This window comes from Bubalus kerabau, chromosome 1 (assembly GCF_029407905.1).
Source record: "Bubalus kerabau isolate K-KA32 ecotype Philippines breed swamp buffalo chromosome 1, PCC_UOA_SB_1v2, whole genome shotgun sequence".
NCBI lineage: Eukaryota > Metazoa > Chordata > Mammalia > Artiodactyla > Bovidae > Bubalus > Bubalus kerabau.
The window spans coordinates 198,605,070-198,620,801 of NC_073624.1; positions in this window are offsets into that span (position 1 = coordinate 198,605,070).

The window sequence follows — 15,732 nt, forward strand, 5'->3', positions numbered from 1 at the left end:
AAAAAACTAAGATCATGGCATCCAGTCCCATCACTTCATGACAAATTGATGGATAAAAGTGGAAACAGTGACATACCTTATTATTTTTAGGCTCCCAAATCACTGCAGATGGTAACTGCAGCTGTGAAATTAAAAGATGCTTGCTCCTTAAGCTATGACAAACCTAGACAGCATATTAAAAATCAGAGACATTACTTGCCGACAAAGGTCTGTATAGTCAAAGTTATGGTTTTTCCAGGAGTCATGTATGACTGTGAGACTTGCAACATAAGGAAGGCTAAGTGCTGAAGAATTGATGTTTTCAAACTGTAGTGCTGGAGAAGACTCTTCAGAGTCCCTTGGACAGCAAGAAGATCAAACCTGTCTATTCTAAAGGAAATCAACCCTGAGTATTCATTGGAAGGGCTAATGTTGACGCTCCAATACTTTGGCCATCTGATGCAAAGTGCCCACTCATTGGAAAGGACCTTCATGCTGGGAACAACTGAGGGCAAGAGGAGGAGGAGGTGACAGAGGATGAGATGGCTGGATAACATCATCAATTCAATGGACATGAGTTTGAGCAAATTCTGAGAGGGAGTGACAGTCATGGAAGCCTGGCATGCTGCAGTCCATGGTCACAAAGAGTCGGACACGACTAAGCGAGTAAACAACAACAACCCTCCTAGCACATGGACATGTTTGTCAACGTGGAAGTTCATAAAATCTCCTTGTTACAGAATTCTTACAGAGCTTAATTTTCAGCATCTTCTCCCCCTTCCTCAAGCTGGGTGAATGGGTCTGAAAACTCCAACCCTCTAAGCACTTGGATTTCTGATCACAATAATGAGTAGTATACACATACCTTGCAAGAAATCTTAAGGTATAATAGCAAAATTGTATCCACATTAGGATTTGATAAAGAACAGGATTGATGACACGGTCAAAATTGAATTCCTGCTGTGGAGATCAAAATATGTGAGGATGGAGGTGAAGATACATGCTACAAATAGAAATTCAATCATCGGATCACATGCTCCTTAGAAGAAAACATGAACTATTGGAGAAGAAGTATCTAAAAATATAACATAAAAACTTACTTTAGAGGAAAAAGAAAAAAAAATGACCACACTGTGCTGATCAGGAGCACAGTTCTAGGCAAAATCACAGAAAAAGAAATTCATTCCTGGACTAACTGTAACTCAAATTTTAATTATAAAACTTTAAAAAATCTCAGAAATTGAAAAAAAATAAGAAACCTACAATGTAGTAAAAAATGAAGCAGTCCTCAGATTTCTATCATATATGTCAGAAGAAAATAAGAAGATGAAACATATTAATATTTGAGTAGGAAATTATAATTCCAGATATTTATACATAGCCAAGTTGTCTTTAATGTATGATGATGACAGAACTATATGCACAGATGTGCAAACTTTAAAGTCTTACAGAATTTATTGCCCACAAATCTGTAAAAAGTAATTCTAGAAAATGTATTCCAACCAAGCTAGAGATTGCTCAAAATTAATACCTAAAGAATGAAAACCATAGGATATAAAGTCTCTTACAAGTCTTTCTACCCACATTTCACCAAGAACTTCCATTTATGCAGTTTGCTTTTCTTTACTTAAAATTTATCCTGAGGTTTTTAAGTATTATTTTCATTCATTTCATATCACAGAGATATTTTTCATTCTTTTGTGTGGCTCAGTGGGTAAAGAATCTGCCTGCAATTCAGGAGTCACAGGAGACATGGGTTCTACTCCTGAGTCGGGAGGATCCCCTGGAAAAGGAAATGGCAATCTACTCCAGTATTCTTGCCTGGAGAATCCCATGGACAGAGGAGCCTGGCAAACTAGAGTCCTTGAGGTCACAAAGAATCGGACATGACCTAGCTATTAAACAATGAAACAAGTATTCCATTTTATGGATACACCATAACTTATTAAATCAGTCTGCTGTTGATGGACATTAGGATTGTTTTCAATATTCTGCTATTTCAAAGAATGATGCTTGGGATCTTCCCTGGATTGGGAAGATTCCCTGGAGAAGGGAAAGGCTACCCACTCCAGTATTCTGGCCTGGAGAATTCCATGGACTGTATAATCCTTCAGATCTCAAAGAGTCAGACACGACTGAATGACTTTCACTTTCATTTTCATTTCAAAGAATGATGGAACTCTATTTGTAGGATAAATGTCTAGATTTGGCATTACTGGGTAAAAAAAGTATGTGCATTTGTGGTTTTGCACTATCAAATTGTACCGAATAGTGTTTGTACAGTTTTTTACTTCTATCTTTAATGTATGAGAGTGCTCATTTCCCCAAAGGATCATCAATATAGTATATTATTATCAAATTTGGATTTTGGTCAATCTTTTGGGTAAAAAAATGATACTTCAGTGTAGTTTTAATTTGAATTTATCTTATTATAAGTGGAGTACTTTTTCATTTGTGTAGGAACCAACTTTTGTCTTTACGTGAGCCATGTGTTCATACCTTCTGTCTGTTTTTATAATGAGTTGCTGGGGCTTCCCGGGAGGCACTAGTGGTAAAGAACCTGCCTGCCAGTGCAGGAAGCATAAGAGACACGGGTTTGACCCCTGGGTTGGGAAGATTCCCTGGAGGAAGCCGTGGCCACCCACTGTAGTTTTCTTGCCTGGAGAAGCCCATGGACAGAGGAGCCTGGCAAGCTACAGTCCATAGGGTCGCACAGAGTTGGACACGACTGAAGAGACTAAGCATGCGTAATAAGTTGTTAGTCTTTCTATTAATTTCTACCAGCTCTGTATATATTAGGGAGATTGGCTTTTTGTCTGCGAGTCACAGATATTGATTTCCGGTTTGCCATTTTTCTTTTGACTTTTCTTAAGTTTTAGATATTTGGGCTTTAACATGCATGCAGTTTAATATACATACAATATACATATCTATATTATAGCTCAATTTTGAGTCATAGTTTAAAAGTCTTTTCTTCCCTAAGATTATAAAGAAATTTTCCCATTTTTGTTCTATGCTTTTCTTTTTTTTTTTTTTTTTTTTTACCATTTATATCTTTCATTTAACCAAAATGAAATGTATCTTGGTGTACAGGTGAGGTATGAATCCCATGTATTTCTTTTGGTTTATTCAACATTATTAAATAGTCCATCTTTTAAAAAAAAAAAAAAAATATTTCTATCCTGAGATTACAGAAGGGCCCCACCCTAAGTCATCTCATTAATGCAAACTCAGATATGGTCAAAAGAGGCTCCTTATGAATAATAAAAGACACTCTTATCACTAAGGAAATTCCATGGGTTTTAGCATCACTGTCCCAGGAACCAAGGACAAAGACCACAAATGTCTCTTATTATAACACAGTTACTCATTATAGACAGATGTAGATATATCCACATAACTGTGTCCAGAAAAAAATCTCCTAATTGCTCTAAATACTGTATTAGCCTGAGGATACAGTGTGGTGGAGAAAAACAATTCTTGCCTTCAAAAGGTGTTAAGTCAAGTTGCAGAAGGAACTGATATTAGGCAAATAAACACAGGGGATGGAGGCGGGAGTGAAAGCAAGTGTGATAAGACTCAGAAGGAAATGATGAACCATATCAAGGCAGATTGGCTTCCAAGGCTGTGGACATACAGAAGTCTTCCTGAGAAAGACAGTTCTGAGTCAGGCTGAGAAGCTGAGATGAAGGTGGCATGAAAAGGGAAGAAACCAGTTTATAAATGAAGATGGGTTTGAGCTAAGTACAGTGAAAATCTGGTTTCTGAAAATGAGCCCCAAGAATATGTTTCTTCAAATATTACATCTTCGTTTAGTATTATTATAGATATTCTCACTGATTAACACAAAAAAATACTATTTCATGTTGCAAGGAGTCACTAAATTACTTATAAGGACTCATTCAGACCACAGAATTAATCTAAAATATGCTGATATAGGCACAAGAGAAAAGGGGACTGGGCTGGAAGTTAACAGTCTGTGCATTTCTACCAACTATACCTCAGTTTCCATCATAAAATGGAAGTGTGGGTAAGTATGTTATTCAAGACTCTGCCAGTTACAAGTTCAAACAAACAGTCACAAAATGGCTTAAGCAAGAAAAAAAAATAATAATGGCTTACTCCTATTTCTCTGTCTCTCCTTTTGGTTTTTCTTCACACTGGACTTATTTTTAGAAAAGTCCTTTCCACACAGGATAGCCATAGCAGCTCAAAACTTTATAGGCAGCACTCCTGATGGAAATGGAGAGTTCCTTCCTTACCCCAGAAAAGCTCTCAGGAAAGGTTCTAATTAGCTTGTGGGGTCATGTGACCACCCCAGAGCCAGCCAGCCTATCACTGGGGCTGGGAATGCAGTACTCTGGTGACCAGTCCAGGGAGTGTGCCCACCCAGGGGGACTGGGATATGACACCCTGTGCTTCTCAGTCTCTGCATGCAAAGGATGGATAATTCCTGAAAGGAAAAGATGCTACTGAACAGATAAAATCTTTGAATGACCACTCTCTGAATTTTTTAACATTAAAAAAAAATTCATGTTCTACTACCTTAAATTTACTGATAAAACAGAGGCAATATGCATACTCAGACTTCACAAAGAGGCGTATGTTTTGATTTTCTAAGAAAGCTCTAATGGCCCATGCCAACACACTGAATGGCAGTTTCCACTGCCTGTTTCTTTGTCATAAACATAATGTGCTTCTCCTTGCTCCTCAGTTTACACATCTTTATTTTTAATTGGCCACTAATGTTCTCTGAATGTCTTCACCTTCTCTTGCAGCACACCACTAAGGTAGAATTTACCCACATACTCACAAAGATCTTAAAATCTGAGAATACCTAATTAGTTTACACTGCCAAAAAGATAATGTCTCCAAATGGTCACAACAAAGGCGAAGAGGGCAGAAAAAGAGTATGTTATGTTCTCTGTCTGTGCTCCAACTTTGACCAAACAGAAGCAAGAAGTAGAATTTGCTTTTGGTGTCTGCCTCACTCTTGGTTTCTCTCTCTCTCAAGGACCCCTAGCTAGCTTTGTAGATCACTATTCCAACCCAAAACACGCTGTCTAGGCTGCTAGTGAAACCCTGAGAAAGAAGAGAATTAAGAACAGAAAGAAAGCATTCAGTGATTTATTTTACATTATAAAGGGACCTTATATCAATAACAATGAGGGATAATTAATGAAAACCCTGAAAAATTGTCCTTGTTCTGTGTTGTTCCACTGAGTAATTTATCACCACCTCATCAACCAACCCAAACACTGACACAATATATAAGGACCAGCATCTCTCTCTCTCTCTCTGTCTCTCTCTCCTCTCTTGTCCTTTAACTCTGTTCGTCCCGTCCTGAACGCCTGACAATCTTCCCACTCCCTCACCAGCCCACCCTGCTATCTGAATCCTGTGACTTCATGAACATTTTAAGTGCTGATCACTATGGTTTTGAGTAGTTCCCTCTAAGAACCTAAATCCTTCTGTAACTACTGAACTTTGATACTTTCCATCAGCTTTAAGAGACTGTGCTTCACAGGATAAAGACGGTATAACTTTGTTTCTCAATTAGGACAGATCAGCTCAACAGGACCCCAAGGAACCCACAGAGTAACTGGTCCTGATCTCTGTAGGGCATTAAGTCTCACTCCATGGCTTTGTCATCTTTGGACACTGAAATTACAGAGTTGCATGCCAAGGTCTTCCTAATAGCAGGTTAATTTAGCAATATAGGCTGCTGAGTTCCTATTTCACCCAACTCACCAACTAGCTGCTTAAAGACAAGTCTGGGTCTTTCGCTCCTCCCGGGATGGCCTAAGTGCAGCTTGTCAAAGTGACATGATGCCAGTATTATAATAGAGACACAGCTTAAATATTTGAAGTAAACAACAAGGTTATCACCAACCAACTGCCAAATATGGGTGCTTCCGATGTCTTTTTTTTAATCACAGAGTTATCAGTTTTTACATGCAGACGAGTGGCATTTTAATGTAACCAGAGATGGGGAGGGGGAGACACAACACATTATGCAAATGTAGCAGCAAATGTAAAATGATAAATTAGCAAGCAACTATTTAATTATTACTGTGACTAATTCCTGTAGATGGTGCCACAGCTAATGAACCTGAACTTGTCCTGGTTGACTGCAGTGTTCTGTTGAAACATTTCCATTTGGTTTGTTTGCTGCTCGTGCAGCTCAGTGAAGTAGATAGCATCTGTTTAATGAGCTCCCACTTCATTACAGAGCGGGACTACTTACTGAGTCATTCTCCTTAAGTATGCAGGCTGTGTACTCTGCCGCTGTTTTAAAGCAAATACTAATTTATGATTACCTGTCACATTAGGCCATTGAAAATTGTACTCACAGTGGCTCACGTGAGCCGAATGCTCATGAGCTGATTATGGACTGTGGTGGTATCCTTTGCTTATAATCTGTGGACATAAATTCAGATATCCACTACAATATGGGCTCCTGAACAATAGACGCTGTTTGCAAGGAGGGAGAGCAAAGAGAAAGGGGCTGGTGAAATCATCACATGTAAATGCACAGCCTCTCAAAGGCCGACAAACTCAGCAATGACCTAATTCAATGTGCACGGATCATCAGAAACACCCGTTACACTGTGTTGTGTAGAGAGAAAGATGAATGACTCTCTGGCTATTCACTCCCTGCCATGGTCATTATCTAATTGAAGTCTGATGCCCGAGCAAGGCAGATCCTGACACGGTGACTGCAATCCTCTATTGTGTGGAATAAATCCTATAGATGTGTCCTAAAATAGTACTTGCAGAGAAAATTCCAATCAATAACACTTTTCCAAAATGCAGCTTTTCATCTTCAAGCCTAATATTTACCTGCAGGCTTTAGTGTAATGCTCTTTTACCAGTTTACTCCCCGTTCTCTCTCCCCCATTACAAGCATGCCATTTGCACTTTAAAATACAGTATTAGTCAAAATGCCTCATTAAATCTGGTTCTTTTTTTCAGTTTATCCTCTATAATTTACCCCCGTAAATTAAAACTATGGAAGATGTGATTTGGTCTTTTTATTGGCTGTCTGCTCAGTTTGTTTTTACAGTCCTGGCTTCATTCTGCCTAGGGACACTGTGCTTTGCTTCAGAGGCTGCTGCCCTTGATGCGAGGAATGCTATAAACTCCACTTCCTCAGAACTGTGTGCACCAATCATCATCTTCGGTTACAAATACTGCTCTGCTCGAGACACCAAACACAAGGAGCAGAACAATGAGAAAGGTGACCAGGAAGCAGCCCTAATTGGCGTTGACATACAGAATACTTAGAGCTGCCGTGAGTTGTGCCTATGTTAACTCTGCAATGGAGATTAGAAAACCTACCCGAGTTAGCCATGGCCCATAAACAAGAATACAGAGATTAATAATTTATACATCTGACCTATGCCCCCCAGACCCACTTTCTTTTCTTCTCTTTTTTTTTTCCGGAAGATCACTTATCTAGAAAGTTCCAATTTCCCCCCCTCCCTTATTTTTCTATGATTATCAACCCAAGACTGACAATCAGACTAATGGGATGGAAGAAAAGAAAGAATAAAAAATAGGGGTTGCTGTGGGGGAAGGGATAACTTACATATTGGGGATTAAAATATACACATTACTATATATGAAACAGATAACCAACAAGAGCCTACTGTATAGCATAGGGAACTCTACTCAATATCTTACAATAAGTTATAATGGAAGAGAATGTAAACAAAGAATTTATATATATATTCACAAACACACATACATACATATATATATATGTGTGTGTGTGTGTATGTTGAATCACTTTGGTGTACACCAGAAACATGACATTGTATATCAACTATATTTCAATGAAATTTTCTTTGAATAAAAAGCAAATGCCCACCTGTGACACGATTAAAAGAGAAAGCAGGTGAGAATAAGTATAAATCATAATGTACACTCATTATACATTTTATGCAAACTCCTAACTAAACATTATAAACTGCTATCTATAGCCATTCTGTGTAGCTTTTCTCTGGATAGGTCAATAATTTATGGCTCATCTCTTTTGTTCAATCAGCAGAGATGTTGCAGGCAGGGATGCTCAGTCCAACCCCCAGCCACCACAAGGTGCTCTAGCTTTAAGCTTTGCCGCTTCATGTTTAGAGTAAGAAGAGGACAAAATGACGGCTAAGTTTCTTTTCACTCTACTATAATTCTACCTTTTTAGTCATGATTAAAGAAGCCCAACCAGCATGGTGTCCAAGACCATTAAATTGCTAATATTAATTCTGACTACATTTCAGGTTTATTCTAGTAAGATGAAAACAGTTGTTAAAAATCAGCAATTTTTCTTCAATGCACAAATGAAGTAATGTGGTGTCTCATTTCAAATAATGCCCAATTTACACCATGGCAACCTTGACCTACTGTTCCTTAAAAGACACCAAGTTCAATTTATCTTTGTGATGCCCAAGTCTGAGTCGCACTAACCACAAATTGTAAGTTACTGGGCAAATCTGCATGTAGTTTTTTTCTTTGGCCAAGGCTAAAGAACCTAAAAACCCAGTTGTTCATTTTACTGCCTTAATATGAATGCAACCCAAAGGATTTTGGGTTATTCAAAAGAATATTTTTCATAATACCTATGTTTAAACTGCAGAAAAATGAAAGCAAATTAGTTAATTACTGTCCCCAACCAGTGAGGGTACTAACAAATTCCTTCTCCTCACCTATAATGAACTCCCAATCCGGCCAAGACGGGGAAGTGTGGGTAGCGGTGCTGGTTTTTTCCTACACAAGCAAATTGCTTTTCCTGATTTACATGGGAAAAAAAGACTGAGTGCCTATTTATACACTGGATAATCCAATTTGCTTATTTTGCAAAACAGTCCCTTGCCCCTTATTGGCAGCACTAAGCATTGTGTAGCCTCTCAACTAGAGTGAAAAAGGATACGCATTAGATACAAGGCTACACAATGACCGTGCTCAACTCAGTTCAGTACATACATCAGAGTCCATTTAAAAAGAAGGCAGAGAGAGGCATTTGGAGAAACATTGGTTTGTGCTTTTAAAAGTATATGCACAAAATGCCCACAGCAAATACTAACAGGGAGGGGGGAATCTTACTGAGAGGTTTAAAAAACTGTGAGGTTTTATTATAAGTTTTCACTTGAGTTCTCTTAAGAAACCTATCAAATAGGATTTTGCACTTTGCCCAATTCTCCGAAACGCACGGTTTTGAGGTCAGATTCAAACCAACGGCTGTTAAATATTCTTTCTTGAGATCAGACAGATAAAATATATATAGATTTATAGACACAGATGAAGACACAGAAAAAGATATATCCATAACCCGGTAACCAACAGGATGAATACCAGCTAGAGAAGAAGGATGTGAAGGAGGCAAAAAACCTGGATTGTCAGGGCCAGGGTGGGGCAGGGGCACTTCTAACTGGATTTGGGTTTCCATAGCTCATCAGAGAGGTCACATGCAAAATCTTCTCTAAGTGTTAAGCCCATGGTTTCACCCCGCAGTAAGCTGGGAAAAGAGAACTCCATCTATTAAAAACGTGATTTTCATGAGAAAGGAAAAGCTGAAATGGTGAAGTCGGGTGCACAGAGCCTTCTACATAGGCAGTGACCCTGCTGTCAGAGTCAGCTTCAGACTAGCCTAATCAGCCACAAAGACACGAAGAGAAAATGGAATGCAGGGAGACAAAAGTGACCAGGATCTCGGCTCCCAGAGGGACTCTCCAAACCGCGCAGCCGTGGCAGCAGCGTAACCTCCCTGGCCATCACAGCATCCTGTGAATAAAGGAAGTGACAAGCACAACTAATTTGAGGCGGCAGCTGATGAACATTCACCGTGTAAAAGCCACCACCAAGTGTTTCCTTTCCCAAGGATCTTAGAAATAAGCTAGGGTCCAGAACAGGCTCCCTGTTTATCTGGGAGAGACTGAGCACAGAATGTGGTCTATATTGTCTCTCTTTTATACACACACACACACACACACACACACACACACACACACACAGAGTAAAACAGCACTATCTGAGTGCTGACATTTTAAGTTCCTTCTGTAGATGTTACTATATAAGACATGTGTAAGTAAAGTTAAAATGCAGATTTGAGAGCCCATTCAATCTTATTTTATGATGAGACAATACTTTCTAGGAATAAAGCTTTCAGAATGTGACAGTCAGACCTGGTAATTAGAAATTAATGCTAAGGCAGGTTGAAAAATATTTAGCCATGGGTGCAGTGGAAGGCTGGAAAAGAGGTCATAAGTTCTGAAAAAACAGTCCTACACTCTTTTTGGGGCGAGTCTTGCACCCCCATTCTCCTGCTTTGATTTGCAAACTATTCTTTGACTGGGCAGGGGCATCTCAGGGTCTCTGCTGACTTTCCACACAAAAGGCAAATACTTGCCCACAACCCTCTCCCCCATCAGGTCCTTGGCTCCTCCTCTGCGCCTGGGTGGATGTCCACCAGTTATGTGACTCACAATGACTGGTCTCCGCGCCCTGGTCCAAGCAGAACTGGGCTGGCGTCAGGAGGGGCTGCTTTTACTCAGGGTGATGACCCTCTAGCCGATCAACCTTTCTCTCAACTGTTCTAGGACAATGATCTGGAGCAGCAGCAACATCAGCAGCAAGAGAGAAAGCGACTTCAGATGAGAAAAGAAATAAGTGGAGTTGTCAGGGAGTGGGGGGTGGAAATCTGCTTTTATTTGAAGTGTTCAGATGTGCTGAAGTAATGATCCTGGCAACATGTTAGCAAAACATTAGAAACACTTTGGTAAGCAAATAATTTAATTACAGCCTTCTCTGAGCTAGTTGATATTGCCTCACCCCTGACCTCTTCTCTTGCTGTACCTAAACTCAGCCTGGGATTCACACTTCCTATTCTGTTCCCAGAATCTCTCCATCTTGTACCATTTAATATAGCGTGCTCCAGGTGTGCTGTGGTGAATGAATAGTTATATTACTACCTGTCAGACACAATCACACTCTATTCATCATTCTCGGCTGGCTGCGTGAAGCCCAGCTTCCAGCCGGCTCCCTCTCTATTTCCTTGTTCAAACGTCTGCGGTGCTTTTGGCCCATCTGTCAAGGCTGTCATTTAGAGGGAAAACAGTATCAGCGCTTTAAATATATGGAGTTCTCTATTGAAACAGTGCTGTGATTGAACTGTCAGCATTCCTGGTATCACAGACAGTAATTCATGACTGGTCAGGGCTCCACTGAGGTTGCTATTACTACGGTGACCCCGAAAGGTCATGCAGAGGGTTTTTACTTTACAGTCTGGTCTATAAATAGTGCAATTAACCTTTCAAGAATTACAAAATGCTCCTGAAATCTCTTTACATGTGCTTCATGCTTGCACAGTTTACAGAAAAGGGAAGAAGAAGGGGGAAAAAAACCCTACAAAATTGCTGAAATGGGAGCCATGTGAGTAGAAATGTATATATACATACATATATATTGTTTTGAGAGTAAGCATTTGAAATGCATGAAGTGTATTTTAAGCCACCATTTGCTGTTTTGGAGTAAGATAACATATGCTGAGATTTCTGCTGAAATGAAAAGGTTTCTGAATCTGAAATAAAATATGATGGATGTGAATGAAAGGACTTCTGTTCCTCCTTATGGAAAGGAAGTGAAGGTTTTCAGTTCTCCAAATTGTTACCTTTCCGAAACAGAGTGTTTTCTCACTGTTTCCAGCAGCAGTTTCTCAAGCAAAACACCTGCATTCTCAGCTAAACCCAGAGAAAACACTCTCAGGAGCCAAATGCCATCTCTAATCTTAGAAAACAGTCCCTAAAGGAAGAGAATTTGGAATGCTGATCAGGCAGGCTTCTGATGACTCCCTCTCACTTGAAAGCCTCAAATCACTGAATGACGTTTTTCTCCTTTATCCTTCAGGAAATCAAGTCCCTTTCTAAAGGAAACGCAGAAGGTCAGCAGCAGAGCCTAAAATACAAACTCCTAACTCCAAACCTCAGCTTTCCACAAATCTTACGACCGTCAGGCCACCAGCCCCTCCTTCCTCCCTGGAAACGGTAATTGTAAGTGATCCCTTTTCAGGGTCTCTCTATAGACAATTACATTTTAAATGATTCAGAGTAGTCACTTGGACTGATTTCTCAATACAATGCCAGTTTCTGATCCTTTGGATTTCTGCCTCCCAGGGATGTCTCCTAACACAATAGTACAGAATCCTGGTGCTGCGTGGTTGCCTCTCAGATGAATGTCTGATATGTTTTCTCTTTGGCGGGATCATTTAATGACTGCCTTACGCCAGTTATTCCCACAGCTCACAAAGCACAAACAGATTTTTCTTTTTTTTAACCCAGTTGTTCAATGGACAAAGCCAACAAGCCTTTTTAATTTGTGATACGAAGATTATGCAGCTAAAAATGATACCTGGTTCCTGCCACTGTATTTTCTCTTGCCTCAAAGGTAATTTTACCCAGCTTCTTTCTTTAGGGGGAAGGAAAGAGATGCTATTTTTATGTGTGCAGGTCAGCAGAGGAAAGCCACAAGGTCCTAGCTAAAGGTCCTTTATGACACACACTTATGTTGACCATCCTGTAAAGGCAAAATAACATCATTTTCTTAAACATCCACATCACCAAAGAAGTAGGATTAAGGCAATATTCCGACTAGCTTAAAGGCTTGTAGGAGGCATAAGAGGAGTAGAGAGGTTATAAACCTTCCATTAAAATTATTTTCTGGGAATGCTTCTCACACCAATCCACAGCTATGCAGAAGTAAAAGCCTGTGCTCATTACAGTCACCAAGCAAGGATAATTAAGCAGTACACTTCCAGTTCGGGTACACTTTCCTTTTTGGCGACAATCACAAAAGGTGGAGAGAGGTGCCCAACAACCCCACGTTGTCACTGTTGTTATCTTTTGTGACTGCTTCCTTCTCTTCCTGTCCTCAGGTGGAAAGGAAAAAGCCTTTGCTTATTATAGAGGCAGAATAAGTGCTAGTCTCATCCCATTAACTGTCATATTACCAGGCTCCGTGCCATCCCATTTGAGTTTCACTGAGCATTCAGAACTGCTTAATTATGTGCAGTAAAGACAGTCTGCTGAGACTGTCCTTCTTGATTAATCTGGGAGGGGAGGGAAGGTGAAGGGTCTCCTGCAAGGCGCACTTGTGCCTTGTGCAAAACTAACTCAGTGTGACAAAGGCTTTTGTGAGTCTAAAAAAAATAAATAAATAAAGACCATATGGAGAGAAAGATGCTTGCGTCGAGGGATGAGGCTACAGATATTCCCTGCTCTGTGTTGGCATTAAACTGCATAGTACATTCCTTATAAATTATACCACCTCATGTTAATTACAGTGTGCTGACAGAGCTTGTCATTACCAAGCCTGCCACGGGCTTTGTGCACTTGGATTTTAATGGTTGTTTGTTCTGAGGAATGTGGCAGAGCTGCCTAAGTGGCTGAGCCGGGTCATTGCTAACATCCCTTTCTTCAGCCCCTCACACTGGTTCTATTTTCACAACCCTAATCCCTCCTCTCCTGGGTTGCCTCACTCATCCCCTCCCCCCGTAAAACAGATGTATAGGTTACAGTCTAGAAACGCCACCGCATTCATTCAGACACAATAAACTGAGCCCTATATTATGCTGCACTCATTGTCAGCCCTTCAAAGCCTCTAGCTGAAATACTCTTCTCCTTTATCCAACCTCTGTTTAAAAACACAACTGCTCTGATCTAATGGGGTATTCTGAGGTTCTTCTCCCAATTTCTAATTTGGCATTTTCCTCTCACGCAGGAAGCTCTATCTGCTACTTTATTTATGCCCTGGCAATAGCATGTAAAGGAAGATGCTACAAAGACGGAAATAAAGTCAGAAACCAGCCTTCTCCTCTTCCTCTCAATCCAATAATTTTATATTTCAGATACTTATTTCCATAATCAACACACACAGAAAGCACTCTTTCAACTTAAAAAATACCACTGCCACTTGGTGAGCACCTACTGTGTACTGGGGCAAAAGCTAGACTCTGGAAAAGTAAAGATGAATAAAATTTAGTCCTGGCCGGCAAGGCCTTAGAGCCTAGGAGGGGAGTGGTTATGTAAATAAATAATTACCATTCACCAGGATGTTTAATAATAGAGATTAAAAACAAATTGTGTCTCAGCCTCACTAGCCTATAGGTACAGATGTGGTCACATTTACAGTAATAATTCAAATTTCTCTGCTTTGTATTTTCACCAATTTCTGGAAGTCCCCCCGAGAGAGACTCACAGGCTCATAAATAATTCTGATTCTACTGGTACTTCTGCTGTTGCATCAGGTGTCAAGGCACCAAACGGTCACAGCTTCTGTCCCATCCTGTCTTTTGAGCTGCCCTTATCAGAGGGTTACCAAGGCTATGCTGTTTGGGCCACATCTCTTACAGAGTCTCTAGGAAAACAGTCCACCCTGCTCCTCTCTAGAGGAGTCAGAAAAGAGTACACAGAGCGTTGGGTTAGGAGAGAGACCTGAGTGGAAAAGGCCATGCTGTCTTCAGATACGTCCTCACAAGCACTGCCAGCTAAGTCTTTCTTACTGGGCCCAGCTCCCCGTGCCAGACTCCTTCCTCCCTCAGATTGAATTTTCACACAAACTTCCTTTGTCTTCCAATCAGAAGGCTTCTGCTGGACTCACTCCCACAGGGTGTAGGAAATTCCAGGCATGGCTGCACCTCCCTCACACACAAGCATTGACAGAGGTTTGTACAAGATGTCCCGATACACTCAGGCACTCACTGCACACAGACACACACACACACATCCCAACACACACCGCCTAAGCAAAGTGAACTGTAAAAAAAAAAATAAAAGGGAGAGAGAGACTGACAATGCATGTTTTATGGTAAATATAATTTACCAGATACAGTAAACTAATTAATTGGTGCTGACCTCAGGAGATGAAATCCACCTTCCACCAAAATAAAAACAAGTGCAGGTAAACAAAGTGTGAAGAAAATGACTTCCAGAAGTGAAATCAACTCAGCTTGCAGTTTATTTCCTCAAAGCGAAGTGGAACTGCATCATATACTCCTTTACCTTCTGCACAGGCTTTAGAACTCAACCTCCAGGAGCTGAGATTCCAGTACCTTCCTAATCTTCATCATTGCAAAATAAAAGAAGTATTTATTAGGAGTACAGCACCCTACTATTAAGATAAAATGCCAGAAAGCAGGAACCCCTTAAAATCATGCAGGCTCCCATCCCAACAGGGACTTGAAAGCTGTTTTTGAGGCCTGCTGTCTATGCCAAGTGGAATAGTTTTAACATCCAAATATCAGCATGAAACTGTTGCATTTGTTCTTTCTTCAGTCTAGCTCATTCTATGCGCACTTACACTTTAGCATGTACAAGTGTTACTATTAAACACAAAATTGTGCATACTGTTTTTATATTTTTATAAGCAACTTCAAAGCTTTCCAGGGGCAAGTTTATAATTCATGGTTTCTGTTCCACTTGTTGATTTTAGAACTTGATCCCAACACAAGCCACAACACTGCCTCGGGTGTGTGTGGGCATATATACACTCTCTCTAGGCATTTTAGGACACAAATATGTGATTGTATGTTGCAAACCTTCACTGAGAGACAGAAGATCATATAATACGTACTAAAGAATGCTGTGCTAAGCCAGAAGTTACATAGGTCACCCTCTTTCTTGGCTTCTTATAGTAAATTGACACACTTGGCTCTCATCAAATCAATTGCTTACAACACTTACTCTGCAACACAAATCCTCAGTCCCT